General features: G+C 38.7%; 2 long non-coding RNA genes across 6 annotated transcripts in view; one reads left to right on the forward strand and one right to left on the reverse strand.

The window, feature by feature from the left end:
• The window catches only part of LOC129393497 (uncharacterized), a 95,154-nt gene extending 84,350 nt beyond the window's left edge, over nucleotides 1-10,804 (forward strand). For 2 of the 5 annotated variants that reach the window (XR_010108900.1, XR_010108902.1), the window contains 5 exons: nucleotides 5,323-5,447; nucleotides 5,997-6,075; nucleotides 7,400-7,493; nucleotides 7,609-7,664; nucleotides 10,181-10,804. This is a non-coding gene — a long non-coding RNA (uncharacterized LOC129393497). Of the gene's footprint in view, nucleotides 1-906; nucleotides 5,448-5,996; nucleotides 6,076-7,399; nucleotides 7,494-7,608; nucleotides 7,665-10,180 lie in introns of those variants that run through there. The other 3 variants (XR_010108903.1, XR_010108901.1, XR_010108899.1) reach the window with 2 other exon arrangements.
• LOC134728475 (uncharacterized) overlaps nucleotides 1-18,662 on the reverse strand; it is a 307,624-nt gene that overhangs the window by 243,220 nt on the left and 45,742 nt on the right. The window lies entirely within an intron of this gene.

Here is an 18,662-nt window from a genome sequence, read left to right on the forward strand (position 1 = left end):
AGATCGCCTGTAAGCTTTGATGTTTTGTAATTATCAGACTGTACTGTCCAAAGTATTTCAGAGAGTAGAGTACCTATGGCAAAAGCTTACATTGAAACTGCTGGTCAACAAAAAGCATGGGTACGTAATGCAAGAGAACAGTGGTGGGTATTGGGATTTGTGATGTGTCCCTTTTCTGAAACCGGGCTGGTGATGCGATAAATGCTCAGTTCTTTGGAGTAGAAGCCCTTATCTCGTATCCTGGATCTTACACTTATGATGGCCTTAGGTGAACCATTTGAATTATCTAACTCTTAATTCCCTCACTTGTAAAACAAGTACATGTGTGCAGATGTGCATCTTATCTGTGACACTGTGAATGGAGTGCTGTGTCAATTTCGAGAAACGGTTGCCCATGTCACTGTTACCGGCCATGTCATGGTACTATAATCATATGAGTCTGTGCTACCACGACTGAGAGTTTCTGTATCATGTGAGTGCCTCTGGCACTCTTTATATCCTTATTTCCCTGAGTATGTGAATGGATTTGTTACAGCTGTGTGGCTGAGTACTGCTAGGCTGGAAATCCTAACTGACTTACAGAGTTGCCGTGAGGATAAAACAAAATGATAATCATGAACAATTTGGCACATTTTATAACTTAGGAAAGGTTTGCCCACATGATGTCTGTTTTTGGCATCCTAACAGCTGAATGAAATATTGCATTAATATTGTATGAGTATTATTTTATAGATAAGGAAATCTATAACTTAACTGATTAACCTGAAATAACTCAGCAAATCAAGGAAGAGCTATATTTGGAACCTAGATCTGTGTCAGTCCCAATACTTTATTTATGTTTTTTCTCATTATATATCCACCTTCTCATGAAAAAGTTACAAGGTCTATTGTAAAACATTATATAAATGTAAGGTGGTGGTGGTGATATTATGGAAAACTCTGGAGGGAAGGCTATAGAGTTATAATTTCCTATGTAATTTATTAGTTAGATTTTCCTAAGTAATTGCATTATTTCCTGCTTCTTTACCATTTAAGGTATAGCTGAAGTTAATGGCAAAGTTAGAGAAAAGTCACAGTTTTGAATGCCAACTAGTAGAGGAATTTGACTGAAATACCTGCACACATGTTCTGTGCTTAAAATTGTTACAACGTCTTCTTAATGCTTTCAGTGTATGAACTGAGTTTGCACATGATCTGTTCTGCGATCCGTACTTTTTCGGGCAGATGCTACAATAGCCTCATGTTTTCTGTGCTGAGACACCACAGCTGCAGAGTCATCAGCAGAACAGAGCATGACACATGAACTACTTCTACAGGATCAGGGGTGAATTCTCACCGAGCCAATTTCCTCTTTCTGTTACCCTGGTGATCACTTGGTCAGAGCAGAAGTTGTTCCTGTCATCATGCTCTCTAAGTTTCCTTATCTATCAAAAGAGTATATCAACAGCTGCCTTATGGAATTAGTATAACTGTTTATAAAATAGCATATGCAGAGTGGTTTACACAATAAATGACAGTTGCTTATAGAGGCATTACTACAGAAAAAAATCACATCCAGAATCTTTGTCATTTAACACAGAACTCCCATCAGCTGAGCCAAGTCAGCTATAGTCAGTTCCATTCTACATTCTAACAATCATTTCTGAAACACATAAGAGGGTTATTAAATTAATGAAATAAACACTTTTCATTAATGATCTTAAAGAAAACTACCTTTAATATTTTTTATCCCAGTTTTGTGCATTTGTTTGCTACTCTCTTTTAGAATAATGAATAAATTCATGTCTCTTACTACTCAGCAAAGGATGTCTTTTATTTATTTAATTATTTTTTGTAAGAAACAGGGTCTTGCTCTGTCACCCAGGCTACTGGAGTGCAGCGATGTGATCATGGCTCACTGCAACCTACAACTCCTGGGGCTCAAGGGATCCTCCTGCCTCAGTCTCCAGAGTAGCTAAGGCTATTATTTTTAATAAAGATGGGGTCTTGCTATGTTGCCCAGGCTGATCTCAAACTCCTGGCCTCAAGTGATTCTCCCTTCTCGGCCTCCAAAAGCACTGGGATTACAGACATGAGCCATTGGCCCAGGCCAGGATGTCTTTGTATTACCATTTCTGTATCAGAGGCTAACTTTAGGTCTATACCAAAGAAAATCTGAATTCACAGGATTCTATAGGTGCTAAGGCAAGAAGCTAACATGTTGTTATTATTGTTATTAGCTTCCATTTATTTAACAAAATGTATGCAAAGTTCTGAACAAATGTTTTATATGCACCATTTACTCATTTATTTATTGAACATCTACCATGGGCTAGGGGCAGTAGTGAAACACATCGTGGAGAGGACAGGGTTCTTGTCTCCTCCAGGATAAAAAAAAATTATAAAACATTATTTTCCTGACCTCATATTCCTCATCTGTATACTAAAGATAATAAAATCTATTTTTCTTCCCAGGACTATTACAAAAATCAAAAGAGATAATAGACATGAAACCTTGTGAATGAATAATCAAAAGGGATTCAAAAATTTAAATGTTAAGAATACCACTGAAAGGTTTGGTTTAGATTGTTGTTTTGTTCCTTTGTCTGTTTTACTAGATTCTGAAGCACCTTTTATATCAGCTAAAATTTTATTAGACTGTATGCCACAGAAAACCCAAACCAAAGTGTCTTAACTGGGAAACTCTTGTTTTTGCAAAATAACAAAAAAATATGATGGTAGGAAGTCCTAGGCTCAACAGTATAATTAAAGATTCAAGTTCATTCAATCTTCTGCCACAGCAACCTCAGAATTTGCTCTTTTCCCTCATGATCATACTATTAGTTGCTTCATCTCTAGGATTGCATCCACTTTCCAGGCAGACCTCCTCATGAGATCTTATCAGATAATTCAGGAAAATAAGCATTTTTAAGCTAATTTTTGCATTCATTTTATTTGCTAGAATTTAGTCCCATTGCTGTCCTCAGACAAAAGGGAATTTTTAAAAGTGAGTTTTCGATTTTTAACCTTTAGGAGAACAAAACAAGAGAAAGCGGGAACAGGGTTGTAAATGATGCAGTGAAGGCTCTTCATGATATAGATTAAGGTTCAGTGACATTTTTTGTTGGTTTACTATATTTCTCAGCTGTGACTTCAAACTGCAAAGACACTCAAGAGTCACATATGCCAAAAAGCTTTAGTGAATTTCTACCCTAAAATTGCTGGTGCCACATCTGGATAGGTGGATTAAAATTGATTCGTTGTTCACATTACCCCTGCCCGGTCTCAGAGTGGTTCTGGATTTGATAATTACACAATCTCTGATGATATATTTCTAATTCAAGATTCAAACTGTGGCTTCCCCCACATAAAATGGTCAATTTATTAATAAACAAATAAAAAGAATGAGATCTCTTATTATAAAAAGAATAGGCTGTCTTTTGTGGTTGCTATAAAGAAAGAAAAAACCTCATATAATTATTATAGGCCCAAAGGCTAAAAAGGAAATTAAATGGGCATGTGCCTAGAAACTGTAAAAATCATATTTGCTCAGAGACACAAGAGGGAATTGGAAGTGTTGGAAAACGTGCATTACTCATACTATCAGAACAGGAACAAGGAAGGAATGAAAACAGAATAAAGAAAACAAGTAGATTAAACTAGAGGAAGAAAGTAGTTTCTCTAAGGGGAATGTATTAGCCAGGGTTCTTCAGAGAAACAGAACCAATAGGAATAGGGTGTATGTCTGTGTGTGTGTGTGTGTGTGTGTGTATGCACAGAGAGAGAGAGAGAGAGAAGAAATTGGCACAATTGATTATGGAAGCTACCAAGTCTAAAATCTGCAGGGTACACCCGTAATCTGAAGACCCAGGGAAGCATTAAGCTGTGGTTTGAGTTGAAAGATAGTTTTCTGGAAGAATTATGTCTTTTGGTGAGGTGAGGTTTTTTGTTTTTTTTTTTTCTTAAGGCCTTAACTGATTGAATGAGGCTTACCCACATTATAGAAAGTAATCTGCTTTACGCAAAGTCTACTAATATAAATGTTAATCTCATTTTGTATCTCCACAGCAACATTCAGAAGTGTTTGACCAAATATCTGAGTACCATAGCCAAGTCAAACTGACACATAAAATTAACCACCACAGAGAATATTGAGATCTTAGAAAACAAGTCAGGCAGATACAAAGTACAGATTATACTAATTTTCTCAGAGCATCAGGATCTAGGAAATTATTGGAAAGCACCCTCCTAAAACTCAGATAGAGATTTCATATTAAAAATCCCTCAAATTTTGGGACAGCTATATCTGGTGATTAACAAAAATATGAACAGAGATGAGAGTAAGATCAGTATGATTATAGAGTACTCAGATTATTATAATGCATTGTTAAAATGATGGCCCCCAATGAATCATGGCTCCTTTGGGCCATTCCCATTTGCTATGTCAGGTTGTTATTGCCTCCCATCCAAAGATGAAGCCCCTTTCCCCATCCCCTGAAGCTGGGGTGGTCTCATGACTTGTTTGGCTAATAGAATGCAGCAGAAGTGACATGGTACAACTTTCAGGGCTTGTATTTTATGCTTTCATCCTCTTAACATCACCCTAAGGCCACTATGCTGTGAAGAAACTTAAGCATGTGGGAAGAGAGGTCCAGCCATACCAGCTATGGCAGCTGAATTCAGTCCCCACTGACCTGACAGCCACATGTAGCCTCATGAGTGAGCCCAGACATAATAGCAGATGAACAGCCCAGCCCACCCAAAGAATACTAGAAAAATAACGGGTTGCTTTAAGTCACTAAGTTGTGGTGTAGTTTGTTGCACAACTACATAGCTAAGACATAGTTGCAATTCATTTATTTTCACTGCTGTCTAGTACTCCATTGAATAATGTCATTCTCTTTTAAAGTCCATTCTTTTCCTGATAGACATTTGGATCATTCCTATTTTGTTGCTGTTTAAAAAAATGCTGCTTTTGAACATTAATATGCATACCTCCAGTTACACACTCTGAGGTATACACCTCAGAGTAGAATTGCTCTTGAAGGTATGTGCATTTTCAACCTAACTTTTAAAGCAGTTATCAATCTGCTTTCCAAAACACAAACCAGGCAGAATTATGAATCAATTGGAAAAATACCATTATAACAAGTCATTAGGAAAAAGATATGAACAAATATATCACAGAAGAAAAAAAAATAAAATGGTCCATCAACATATAAATGAGTCTCTGTTTCACTAGTAGAGAGGGAAATGCATTCCTTAGTGAACCCAAAAAAGTTTATTTTCCTTTCTTTTCTTTTCTTTTCTTTTTTTTTTTTTTTTTTTTTTTTTTTGAGTCAGAGTCTCACTCTATTACCCAGGCTGGAGTGCGGTGGCATGATCTCGGCTCACTGCAAACTCTGCCTCCCCAGTTCAAATGATTCTTCTGCCTTCTGCCTCAGCCTCCCAAATAGCTGGAACTACAGGTGAGTACCATCCCGCCCAGCTGTTTTTTTTTTTTTTTTTGTATTTTTAGTAGAGACGGGGTTTCACCATATTGGCCAGGCTGGTCTTGAACTCCTGACCTCCTGATCTGCCGGCCTCGGCCTCCCAAAGTGCTGGGATTACAGGCGTGAGCCACTGCTCCCAGCCTCTTTTCCATTTTAAAGGGAGTGTCTGACACTAGTAAAATAAAATTAAGTCTGTGCCTTGTAACTATCTACCTATAAATTTATCTCTTGATTGATCAAAAAGAACAATTGTGGGATAGAAATGGTGACAGTAAAATATGCAGTGTTGATGCAGGAGCAGGGAAAGGTGACGCTGATTCTGCTGGTAAGGATGTAAAGTAATACCACATTGCTAGAGATGAACTTTGCAATATACATCAAAACTTTTCAAATGTGTATACTTTTTGAATCAGAAATTTTATTTCTGGGAATTTATCAGACAACTTCAAAGATATTTGTACAAGTGTTGATTATTGCATGCCTTGACCATGCTCCCTTCTGTCTACCTATAATCCTTCCTGAAAGCAAGGCCAACTTTTCTACCAGATAACCCTGACCTCATCCTGTCAGAATTGAATGAACCAAGAATTGAGCTACCCTAAAAGTGAGTAATCCATAGAGTCTAGACAGAGGGCTGACTGGTCAGATGTAGAATAACGAGCAGGAACAACAGGATTGCTTTATTGGGAATGAGGGATTGAGAAACCAAGAGATGAGAGCTGTTGGTTACAGAGACAGGAGGCAAAAGGATATATTAAGGATTACCATAATGTATTAATAGAGACAGGGAAAGCCATCACATACCATATGCGAGAATCAGGAATTATGAAGAACAAGAGGAAGACTCTTAGTAGAAACAAGGGAATGAGATAGATGTGCAAAGAGAAGGAGCTCTCCTCACCTAGGGCTGCCTCAGACTCCAGTGGCTTTCTAGTTCCAGTTCCAGCCCCATATATTATTACAACACAACACCTTTTCACTGAGAAACCTCAAATGTGTCTGTTTCTTCTCTTTTTTTTTTTCTTTTCTTTTCATTTTTTTGAGACAGAGTCTCACTCTTATAGCCCAGGCTGGAGTGCAACAGCATGATCTTAGCTCACTGCAACCTCTGCCTTCTGGGTTCAAACAATTCTTCTGCCTCAGCCTCCTGAGTAGCCGGGATTACAGGTGCCTGCCACCATGCCCAGCTAATTTTTGAATTTTTAGTAGAGATGGGGGTTTCACCATGTTAGCCAGGCTGGTCTCGAACTCCTGACCTCACGTGATCCACCTGCCTTGGCATCCCAAAGTGCTGGGATTACAGGTGCCTGGCCAAGTCTGTTTCTTGATATCAAAAGGTTTTCACTAAAATAATCCTAAGATGATATCATTATAAGCATGTAAAATCGTGATGCTGAGACATGTTGATTAAATAACAAGCTCATGATAAGCTTTTTTTCTTCTTTATGTGAGATGTGGTCTAAACCCTTGGGACCATTTACTTCTGGGAAAAAAAAATTAGCAGGAAGACTTTTTGACTATAGGATCAAGGTATGTTTCTCAATCCAACTCCACCAGTAATAATACAGCATTTTCAGTCCCCTCAAAATAAGTTAATAATATTTTGCCACCTGGAAAAAAGACACATTACAGGACAGTATGTCTAAATATCCACATTCTTTTCTTGTTATTTACATATATAGTATGTTATAAACACAGAGATTATAAATAGGTTAGAAAGGCTGCATACCAAAATATTGACTGTGGCCATCTCTGAATGGTGACATAATTGATTTAGAGTGTTTTTGTTTTTGTTTTGTTTTGTTTTTGCTTCTCTGGGTTCTTGCTCTTTCTACAATAAAATCAATAATTTTACAAATAAATATTTAAATGTGTAATTGTGAATACTGGTGTCATTGGAATATCACTCCCTATATGTTGCTTCTAAGGGCCAGTTTTCTGGAAATAGTTTGAAGATACCGACTCATGGTTAAATGTTTCACATTTACCCTCAGAAATGAGTGCTACTGTTCAGAAATGGAGGTAAGGGTCTTCCCTGCCATTGGACATTGGGAAGATGTTGATGATTTTAACTGACACCCTGGCTAAACCATTTCAGGACAACCATGGTTAGGTCTCTTTGTTGCTCTTTTCACAGGTGCCCACTTTGCTTGTGGGATTTAGGAGGAAATGCCACACACTGTCATAGAAAAAGTGAGTTATTTGATGTATTATTTAACATTGAAAAGTTGTTCTAATGAGAAAAAATTGGTAGCTGTGTCTGTTTATTTTTGTGATAATGCTTTGAATTAAAATTCTCTAATACGCTTATCATCAAGATTTTATAAGATGGTTGTTCAATGTTAGTTTATTATTACAGGATATTTATTTAGTAATGACTTTAAAATAGATTTTATTTGTAATCTGCCACAAATAGAATTTTAATAATCAAGAAATTGTTACTTTTATGCCATGTTAGTCATTAAATTGAGCCGGGAAATAACAGAGTTGATGCAGATGAAAATATTAAATCTGCAGCAGAAGACTGGATAAAACTATTTGATCATTTCAGGTTTACCTCTGAGTTAACTCACCGTGAAAAGATTATAAATGATTTAATTGTTCTCCATCTGTTAGAAATTCAATTAAATGCTGTTTAGTTTATGTAACCACAAACCTCCTGCTACCACTTCATTCTCAGTATTAACTCTACTGTGTGTTGACACCACTGAAGGGTAAATTACAACTATCTAGAGGGGAAATAGCACGATTCCTACTGTAAATGCCATGACTTATCTACGTTCTAAATTTTATCCACTATATTTCATTCATTCAAAATTGATTCAGTGGTAGAAAGCAACAGATCCCCTGAATCCCTGGGCACACTTTGCCCTCTACCTTCAGGGTTCCTCTGACTATGGGGAACTCTCTCCCTCTCTGCACTTACCCTGCAGTGTTGCCATGACGTATTTACATGGTGACTTCTTCTCAAATGATAAGGAGTTCTTTCAGGTCAGGGACAGTATCTAACTCATTATGAAGTAATAGGACAAAAAATATTGTTTAAGGACAAAGCTGATTGTACCATCTTCTTACCCATTAGGAAAAATGCCATTATTCTATTAGGCAAATATGACATTTGATGTGCTCTTTTACCCTCCCAGAGACTTTAATAAGGGAGAGATAAAAAAAAGACTGAAATTGCAAGACCTCTTCCAATTCTTTTGTTCTGCAACATGGTGGGAACTAGAGTTCCCACATGCCATTGTTTAGCAGAATGCCTTAAGTGTGTATTTCCACATATTGAGAGGTGTACTCAGAGAAGAGGAGTAGAAAATCTTAGTTGCTTTGCATAGTACAGTGAAGAAGATTGCGTTTCCTTGGGGTGCTAAAGGATGGGGTTCGCACCAAATTGAAAACCTGAGAGTTTGGTGAATGGCTCTCAAATTATCTGTGGTGAAGAACCAGGTTTTTGTTGTTTGTTTGGGGGGAAGTTGTTGTTTAATTTCCAATCATCACTAATCAAATGCTTGTAAATGCTTATTCTCAATTTCTGTACTAACTTTGTGATGTACTGATAATGCCACACTCTGAGTAATACCAGTCTAGAGAGTGGGGAGGTTGAAGGACTCGCAAGAACAAGGATATCTAATATTCAAATGTAAGTTGTTATTGCTAATCTATATGAACCCTTATGTTACTAAATTTTTAAAGTTTGTTTGACATGCAAATGCTTTGTGAGACTGGACTTTGTTGTGGTTGTTGCTGGGGATTAAGGAGTTTAAAAAACAAGAAAGGGAGTTAGTTTTATGTCTTGGTCAACATAGAACAGAGACAAGAGAAGGGAGTAGATGACAATACACAAAAACTCAGTAAGATCAAGGGACTGAAGCCAGAGCGACTTTGAGAATGTAATCTCTGTAGATTGCTGACTCCCCAAAAATTCCACCAAAAGACACAGATTAAGCAAATCAAGTGTATTACCTTTGTAATAAGGGAGATAACTAACTTGACAGAACCATAGTAGCAACTTGAATGATAGAGTACAAAAGAAAAATACTTATAAGAGTATGGTTTAAGGTGGGTCTTTCAATGTAGGGGCCTGATTAGAATTGGGCAGAGTTTGTTACATAAGAGTTTAGAATTAGCAAACACAGTGAAAAAAAAAGGGGGGGGGATTTGAAGGAAGCCTTGAAAAACAGTCCCTTGAGAAACCCAGTTGAATAATTTATTGTTCTGAGAAGGAAGATATGTGCCTTGATGTAGGCTACTTGGCTAGTCTACGGTTGGAATAAATAGACTTCAGAAAGTTCATGAGACAAACATCCTCCTGAGAAAGAATTCCCTTGAAAAATGAAGTCAGGTTAATGCAGAGTTTTGAGTATAACAGTAAATCCATGCAATTAAAGACAGTTAAGGTACAGGTTTCAGTTCTGAGTCAGCAGCTGTAAACCCCAGAGAAGACATTAGTTTTTCAGAGGTTGCGCGATAGGAAATCTGACCTTATGTGACATCTGGGTTATATTTGTTATCCCTAGCATACAGCAGTGTTATTCACATCGCAGGGACTCCAAAAATACTTGCAAAAAAGGAATGAATGAGTAAATAAATGAGTAAGTGAAAGAGAATACCACTCTAATACTGTCTAACCCAATGCCTAAAAACTCCAGTTTTTAGTGTCCACTATCATAATGACTTCTTCTTCTTTTCTTTTCTTTTTTTCTTTTTAGATGGCGTCTCGCTCTATTGCCCAGGCTAGAGTACAATAGTGCAATCTTGGCTCACTGCAACCTCCCCCTCCCAGGTTCAAACCATTCTCCTGCCTCAGCCTCCCGAGTAGCTAGAACTACAAGCACGTGCACTGTACCCGGCTAATTTTTTGTATTTTTAGCAGAGACAGGGTTTCTCCATGTTGGCCAGGCTGGTCTCGAACTCCTGACCTCAGGTAATCCACCGCCTCATCCTCCCAAAATGCATTATCTCTTCCCAAAATGCATTATCTATTTCATTAAGAAAAAGGAGAAAGCAACCATGCTAAGCTTCAAATAAAAGCATGTGAGCACACCTGATGACGCTAGACCCACTGGAATCTCGCATAACTCATCCTGAATGTGTTGGGAATCAAGTCTCTCAGGATTAGCCCTGGTAATCTGAAAGTCACCAGTCATCAAGAAGTGGCATCTCTACCATGTGGTGCAATCATAGCCCTGAACTCAAATTTCTGTCTGATATATTTGATGTGATCACTCCTTTTATACCCTTTTAACTTCTGCCTGGAGAGACCCACTGACCTTGTAGCTGACTGTCAGAACGTTTCCTTGCCAGGCCAGCAATAAATTTGGCATTGTTTTGGACATTGATTTGGTGGTCTTTGTTTCTTAGGGCTCAACAATTTTAATAGAGTCAGAATCCAGAGATATAATGGATAAGCAGACTATTAATAAAGCACTATTCATAATTGCAAAGACTTGAAACCAACCCAAATGCCCAACAATGATAGACTGGATAAAGAAAATGTGGCACATATACACCATGGAATACTATACAGCCATAAAAAGGATGAGTTCATGTTTTTTGCAGGGACATGGATGAAGCTGGAAACCATCATCCTCAGCAAACTAACACAGGAACAGAAAACCAAACACCACATGTTCTCACTCAAAAGTGGGAGGGGAACAATGAGAATACATGGACACAGGGAGGGGTACATCACACACCAGGGCCTGTTGAGTAGTGGGGGCTAGGGAAGGGATAGCATTAGGAGAAATACCTAGTGTAGATGACGGGTTGATGGGTGCAGCAAACCACCGTGACACGTCTATACCTATGTAACAAACCTGCACGTTCTGCACATGTATCCCAGAACTTAAAGTATAATAAATAAGTAAATACATACATACATACATACATACATACATACATAAATCCCAACCCCACAGTCAATGAGATTCTGAAGTTATAAATGTTGCTTTCTCTAAAACTATAGACCAAAACTATAAAAATTATAACTTATAATAGTGTGATTTTAAAATGCAATTGTTAAAGACTATGGCATATATGGTGGCTGAATGGTTTTGTATTTCAAACAAATACTAAAATATTCTATGGACAATGTCATGACCTTTTCAAAATCAAAACTGCCCCCTAGAAAATCTAAAAAATTTGGCCATGAGTCCAGAAATATTTCTGCCCACACTATTTAAATTATGTACTTTATAATACGGTTTGAAATTCCATTACACATTTTTAAAAACCCAGCATTGTAAAATGTAAATGCAGCATTACTTATTTATATATTATTATGAGTTTGGCCAAATAGGGGCATATAATTTGGGCATTTAGTAGATATCCAGGAAAAGTACAAGTCTGAGTCAGCTCCCTCAGAGGGCTGCTAGGACAGAAAGAAATTACTGTAAGGAGGTAAACACTGGGAGAGTAATGACCCAAGAGAGATGGGAGTATCCTAGTCTGTACGCTCAAGGCACCGAATCACAAAGGGGGGTCTGGATTGTCTGCTTGGGAGTTGGGACCTGCTTGTAGTATTTTTAGGATATCTTGGTCTCTGAAAAACCATGCTTTCTGAGCAGAAAGGGAGAAATATCTCAGCTATGTATTTTTAGAATATCTTAGTTTTGTTTGTATCTCCAGCTGAGCATGGGCTTCCAGCCTGATAGTCTGCATTTAAAATGTTCTGTTGAAGTGTTCTGTTCATTTATTTTTAATTAAAACTTTATTAAAATTATAAAACTGGTGTGAAGATTAAAAGCAGACAGTACAAATTACATATGTGATGTGGTGACATTAAATATTCACCCACCCAGCTAATTTGGGCAACTTCAGAGGGAATAGTAAAAACTAACTACTGCTTCCAACTTTGTTCTTTTCACTCTCCCACCAGTTGTCCCTGAGAATCTCTCTCAAGAGTAAATGCTTTTTCCTGGCCTGCTAGACTGCTTCTAATTGAGCCCTGCAAATAAATGATCCCTCACCAGCCCATCAGTGTGGAATGATAGGAATGGCAGAGTGGACAATAAGTTACCTGTTATCATCTCAAACATGAAAAAAGGTTCATGATCAGCACAGCCCACTCAACGAATGGAACATGGACACCTTAAAATGATGAGAGAATTCAGGGCACATTAAGATGTCTCCAGCAGTTTCAGGACTCACAGGAATGGTGATTATGTGCAGAAGAGCAATAGCACTATAGGTACCTGGCATGACTCCTACGCTTGTGGGTAGACACTGGAGATGTTGAGGAAAATAAGAGTACCAAGAACTCAAAGTTTAACAGGGAGAGACACGACAGCTTAAAAGCACCTCTAAATTCATGATATATCTCACCTTTTACTCATCAGTTGAAGTTGAGAGCAATAGGTAACAGAGCACAAGTTTAGAAAGGTGCAGTCATCTACTCAAAACCAGTCTAGAGGTGTGGGTGATAGAGTGAGCACTGGAACCAGCTTCTAAACCCTACAGTCTTTTCTACTTCACTAAGCATGGAATTCTGAGTGATGTGTGTGTGTGAGAGAGAGAGAGAAAGAGAGAGAGAGAGTCAGAGAAAGAGAGAGAGAGAAAAAAAAACAGGTCAGAACATTTCTGCATAGGATAAACAAAACCTCTGCCTTCCTACTCTGGATATACAGTTGTATTAGTTGATATCTTAGCTATGTATTTTGGAAAATGTAGCACTTGCCCCACTCTGGAATGACAGACTTATTAACCTGGTTATTAATAGCCAAATCAGATTATTTGTAGAAGCTTATTAAAATCAAAGTTAAGTTTTGTCTAACAATTTCTGCTAAGAAGAAAAAATTTAAAGAAAAAATATACACCTTGTTTACTTAAATGTCATTCAGATAGAAGGCAGGCAGTCTAAAAAATGACAAATATTTAAAAATTAATGTTGATTATAAATACAAAAATCTATAATGATTTGGGAAAATAATAGAAGGAAACTGGAAAGAACTCATTGAAGCCATCTTTTACCAATAAGAAAAAAATCAGCAAGGTTACTCCTAGGTTTCTCAGCTAACACAAGAAATCTTATAACAATTCTTTCACTCAGATCAGGATCTACATGCTGTATTAATTGTAAAGTGCAGAGTTACATATATCTTCCTAATTTCTGGGCCCAGCATTCAGGTGCAGGCTGTGGGGCCCGTGTTCACAGGTCTAGTAGGGAACCCCTGGAGTAACCAGCAATGTCACTGGACAGTGGTCTGTCTGTGCAATCTCCAAGTCTAATTCTCTAGTCCTCTTGATATGAAAGGAGGGCAGGGAAATGCTGGGTAGACAAGGGCAGGATCCCTGATGAGGGTTCCACCCTTCGGCCTGTGCCCATGGACCTAAGTGAGGACAGGCACTCCTGTTTTCCCAGCCAAATGTTGCATTTTCCAAGACCACTCTGGCCCTCCCCGTGTCCCCATCCTGTGCCTATGAAAAAAAAAAAAACCTGAGACCCTAGTGGGCACACACACAAGCAACTGGACATCGAGAGCAGAAGAGGAGCAGACATCGGCAGGCCATTGACAGCAGAAAGATGTGGAATTCGGCGGTGGAGGGGGGCGGTTGGAGAAGAGTCCGGCTGCCGCTGGGCCGCCCAACTCCATGGAAGACCACCTTCCCCCTCTATGCCCCTTCTGACCTCTCCATCTACCTCACTGATAGCTACCACCAGTCAATAAAAAACCTTGCACCCATCCTCCAAGCCTACGTGGGATTCATTTTTTCCGGTCCACTAGGGAAGAACCCCTGATACAGAAAGCCTTCTGTCCTTGTGATAAGGCATAGGGTCTAACTGAACTGATTAACACAAGCTACCTGCAGATGGCAAAACTGAAAGAGCACACTGTAACATGGCCACTGGGGCTTCGGGAGCTCTAAACACTCACCCCTAGACGCTGCCGTGGGGTCGGAGCCCAAAAAGCTCCCCACAACCTGCCCATCTGCATGTCCCCTAGGGGTTTGAGCAGAAGGACATTGAAGAAGCGAACCCTGCCTGCCGCATGCCCTGCAAGGGAGATGAGGGAAGTTTTCCTATTTCACTCTCAAAATTTCTTTAAGTGTCCTAAGATTCCTTACTACATTCCTTTTCTGTTTAAACTGCCTAGACTGACCTTTATTCTTTGAACATCGTCACACAGAGAAATACACAAGGTGCATCCACCACACAATAGCCAGAGTGAGATTTCTGATGCAAATATCAATACACGTCACTTCCTTGTTCAAAACCTCCAATGGACTTCCCCCTGCGACAACACTACAGCTCACACTCCTCTCTAGGACTGTGGGTCCTGGTCTGGTTCAATCATAGGGACCTCTGGGTGGCTTGTGTCCCCACGTGATCTGCCCTGCCCATCACTCCATTCCAGCCATATACCAGGATCCTTCCCACCCCAGGGCCTTTGTGCTTGCTGTTCCTTTAGCTTCAAAGTTTCTCCAAAACTTCTTATTGCTGCCTCCCTCTCACCACTGAGGTCTCAATAAAATCATCACTGTCTCACAGAGGGCTTCCTTGACCACCCCAGGTGCTCTCTATTTACATTGTCTCATTTTATCTTCTGTTTACTTAGCTCTCACATGTCTAGGAAGTTATTTTATTTATTTATTTATCTGCATATTGTCTATTTTCTCAGACATAACAGTAAACAACTGAAATGTAAGAACTCTTTCATACTCCCAGTGCTTAAAACAGTACCGAGAACATAGTAGATACTCAATAATTATTCACTTAATTACAGACTTTCAGGATATCTTTTAATGTTGTTGCTCAAGTTTTACCTTTAATTTTATTTATGTTTTAAAACAATGAATTCTCATTTGAGATGACTTGAAAGATATAAAAGATTATAAAGGAGAAAACAAAAATAACCTTTATTCCCATACTCAGAGATAAGTATTATTAACATTTTGATCCATTTCTGCATGCATCTTTTCTATAGAACATAGAGACAGCCTTAAGCATAATTGGGATTATGTTCTATACTTTAAATTACCACAAACTGGAGGGCTTAAAACAACAGAGACTGGCAACCCATGGAACATGAGAAAATATTTACAAACCATATATATCTGATAAGGGGTTAATATCTAAAATACATAAGGAACTCCTACAACCCAATAGCAAAAAACAAATAAATAACCCAGTTACAAATGGGCAAAAGACTTCAATACATATTTCTCAATAATCAATAAAAAGACATTCAACATCACTAATCATCAGGAAAATGAAACTCAAAACCACAATGAAGTATCACCTCACACCGGTTAGAATGTCATTATCAAAAAACAGAAAATAACAAGAGTTGGTGAGCATGTGAAAAAAATTTGAATCCTTGTGAAGACGTAAAACAGTATGGCCACTTTAGAAAACACTATAGAGGCCCTTCAAAAAATTAAAAGCAGAATCACTATCTTATCCAGAAAACTCACTTCTAGGTATCTATCCAAAAGAATTGAAATCAGGATCTTGAAGAGCTATTTACACTCCCATGTTCATTGCAGCATTATTCACAATAGCCAATAGCGAGAAACAACCTAAATGTCCATCAGTGAATGAATGAGTGAAGAAAATATGGTATACTTACAAAAGCATATTATTCAACCTTATAAAAGGAAATGCTGCCACATGCTACAACATGAATAAAGCTGGAGGACAGTATGCTGAGTGAAATAAGCCAATCACAGAAAAACAAATACTGCATGATTCCACTTATATGAGGTATCTAAAGTAGTAAAACTCATGGAAGTTTTACTGCTTTAAAATGGTAGGTAGAATGTTAGTTCTACCATCACGTGGCAATGGTAGTTGCCGGGGACTGAGGCAGAGGGGAAAATTTGAATTGCTGTTCAATGGGTATAGTGATGCAATCACACAAGATGAAAAAATTCTAGAAGTCTGCTGAACAACGTTGTGCTTATAGTTAATAATACTGAACCATACACCTAAAAATTTGTTAACAAGATAAATCTAATGTTCAGTGTTTTGTACCATGATTTCTTAAAAAATAAATAAATAAATGGCGGAAATTTATTCTTTCACAGTTTGAGAGACCAGAAGCCCAAAATCAAAATGTCATGAGGACCATCCGCTCTCTGAAGGCTCAAGGGAAGTGTCCTTCCTGTTCTCTTCTGAGCTTCTGGTGCTGGCAGTCACTTGGCTTGTAGATACATCACTCGGCTTGTAGATACATCACTCCAATCTCCCACTCTGTTGTCACATGGTCTCCTTTCTTGTGGGTCTCTGTCTCTGTATGTTCATGTGGCCTTCTATAAATATACCAGTTCCTGGATTTAGGGCCCACCCTAATCTAGTATGACCCCGTCTTAATTAATTATATCTGCAAAAACCCTATTTCCAAATAAGGTCATATTTCTGGAGATCTCAGTATCTGACAGGAATTGCCTCAACTCCCTCAGGTTTTACCCTAAGACTCAATATGAAGTTATGCTTCAGCTCTTCAATGACAGTAGCCCACTCAGTCCTCTTGCCCTTAACCACTTGGCTGAGGCACTTTTATTCAATCTTCAAGGACAGGCAGGCTGTTTACCATCAGCCTACCTGACACTAACCTTACAGGTTTCTCTTTCATCCCTACTAGAGATGAAGAAATGGTTTAGGAGCTAGAGATCAACTTCCCTGACTTTAGTCCCATCTTTCAAAAGAGGTTCGGCTCTTCAGATGATCTAGGACAGCACTTGGACCCAGTTTCTTACGGGGCCTCCTATTGCAGATCTTCTCTAACTCACTCGTGAACAATTGGCATAAATTCTCTTTTGAAAGCTTGTGAAGCATTGAACATGCCCCTGAATTTCTGGGATTTTACCTCAGTAGGAGAACAGAATGAACTAGAACATGCTGAGCTATAAAATGCTCAGGCAGCATCCTCTACTCATTTCTGGTGTTCCAATTAGCCTTTTCCCAGGAAAGTATCATGCAAACAATATCAAATGCATTTGAAAATACAGCAATATCAAAATACTTCTAACATAAGAAAGCTAGTTCTTATGTTAGAGAGTACAGAGAATAAAGAATAAGAGAGATTAGCAAGGAGACTGGTCAGTAGGTGGTTTTGAGATTAAAAGAAAGTCTTTGAACTTGGGGAGTATTAGAGAGGAGGAAGCAGTTATAAAACCTATATTTGTCTTAACTAATGTGCAACTGTGACTTGGCTAACTTTCCCACATTTCAAGGAAATGTGTCAATGAGCAGTTTAGACAGGTACAGACTATCAGAAAAATGTCTGTCTTAAAGAGACTAACCAGAGTGCCAACAGGGGAGAAATGACAACATAGAGTTTTGATATTGATGCTTGAACTAATTAACATGCAAGGTATAAAATCTCTAGGAGCCTTGCAATGGTAGAATACCATTAGATCCAACAAGTTGTTTTTTTGTGGGTTTTTTTTTTTTGTTTGTTTGTTTGTTTTTTGAGATGGAGTCTCCCTCTTTTGCCCAGGCCGGGGTGCAGTGGTGCTATCTCGGCTCACTGCAAGCTCCGCCTCCCAGGTTCACGCCATTCTCCCGCCTCAGCCTCCCAAGTAGCTGGGACTATAGGCGACCGCCACGGCGCCCAGCTCATTTTTTGTATTGTTAGTAGAGACTGGGGTTTCACCGTGTTAGCCAGGTTGGTCTCGATGTCCCGACCTCGTGATCTGCCCGCCTCGGCCTCCCAAAGTGCTGGGATTAGAGGCGTGAGCCACCGCGCCCGGCCAGATCCAACAAGTTTTTTAAAGCCTATATGTACCGACAGAATGAAGACAGACTGGAAAGGACAGGATATTTTGCTTTAAGATTACCAAATATTTGAGAAAAAATTTTTAAATGTATTTTCTAAATAAAACTCTGTCTTAGGCAAGATACCAGTGTGCTTATTACAAAAATATTAAAGTAACTATCAAAAAAAAATATAGGTACTCAGAAATTAGTTTAGTAATTAGAGCTTTTTTTAAAAAAATTGCATTTCAACCCCACCATTTCCAGTATTAAAAATTGTATAATTAAGGCTGGGTGCGGTGGCTCACGCCTGTAATCCCAGCACTTTGGGAGGCCGAGGCAGGCAGATCACGAGGTCAGGAGATTGAGACCACAGTGAAAACCTGTCTGTACTAAAAATACAAAAAATTAGCCAGGCGTGGTGGCGGGCGCCTGTAGTCCCAGCTACTCTGGAGGCTGAGGCAGGAGAATGGCGTGAACCCTGGAGGTGGAGC

Source organism: Pan paniscus, chromosome 10 (assembly GCF_029289425.2).
Source record: "Pan paniscus chromosome 10, NHGRI_mPanPan1-v2.0_pri, whole genome shotgun sequence".
Lineage (NCBI taxonomy): Eukaryota > Metazoa > Chordata > Mammalia > Primates > Hominidae > Pan > Pan paniscus.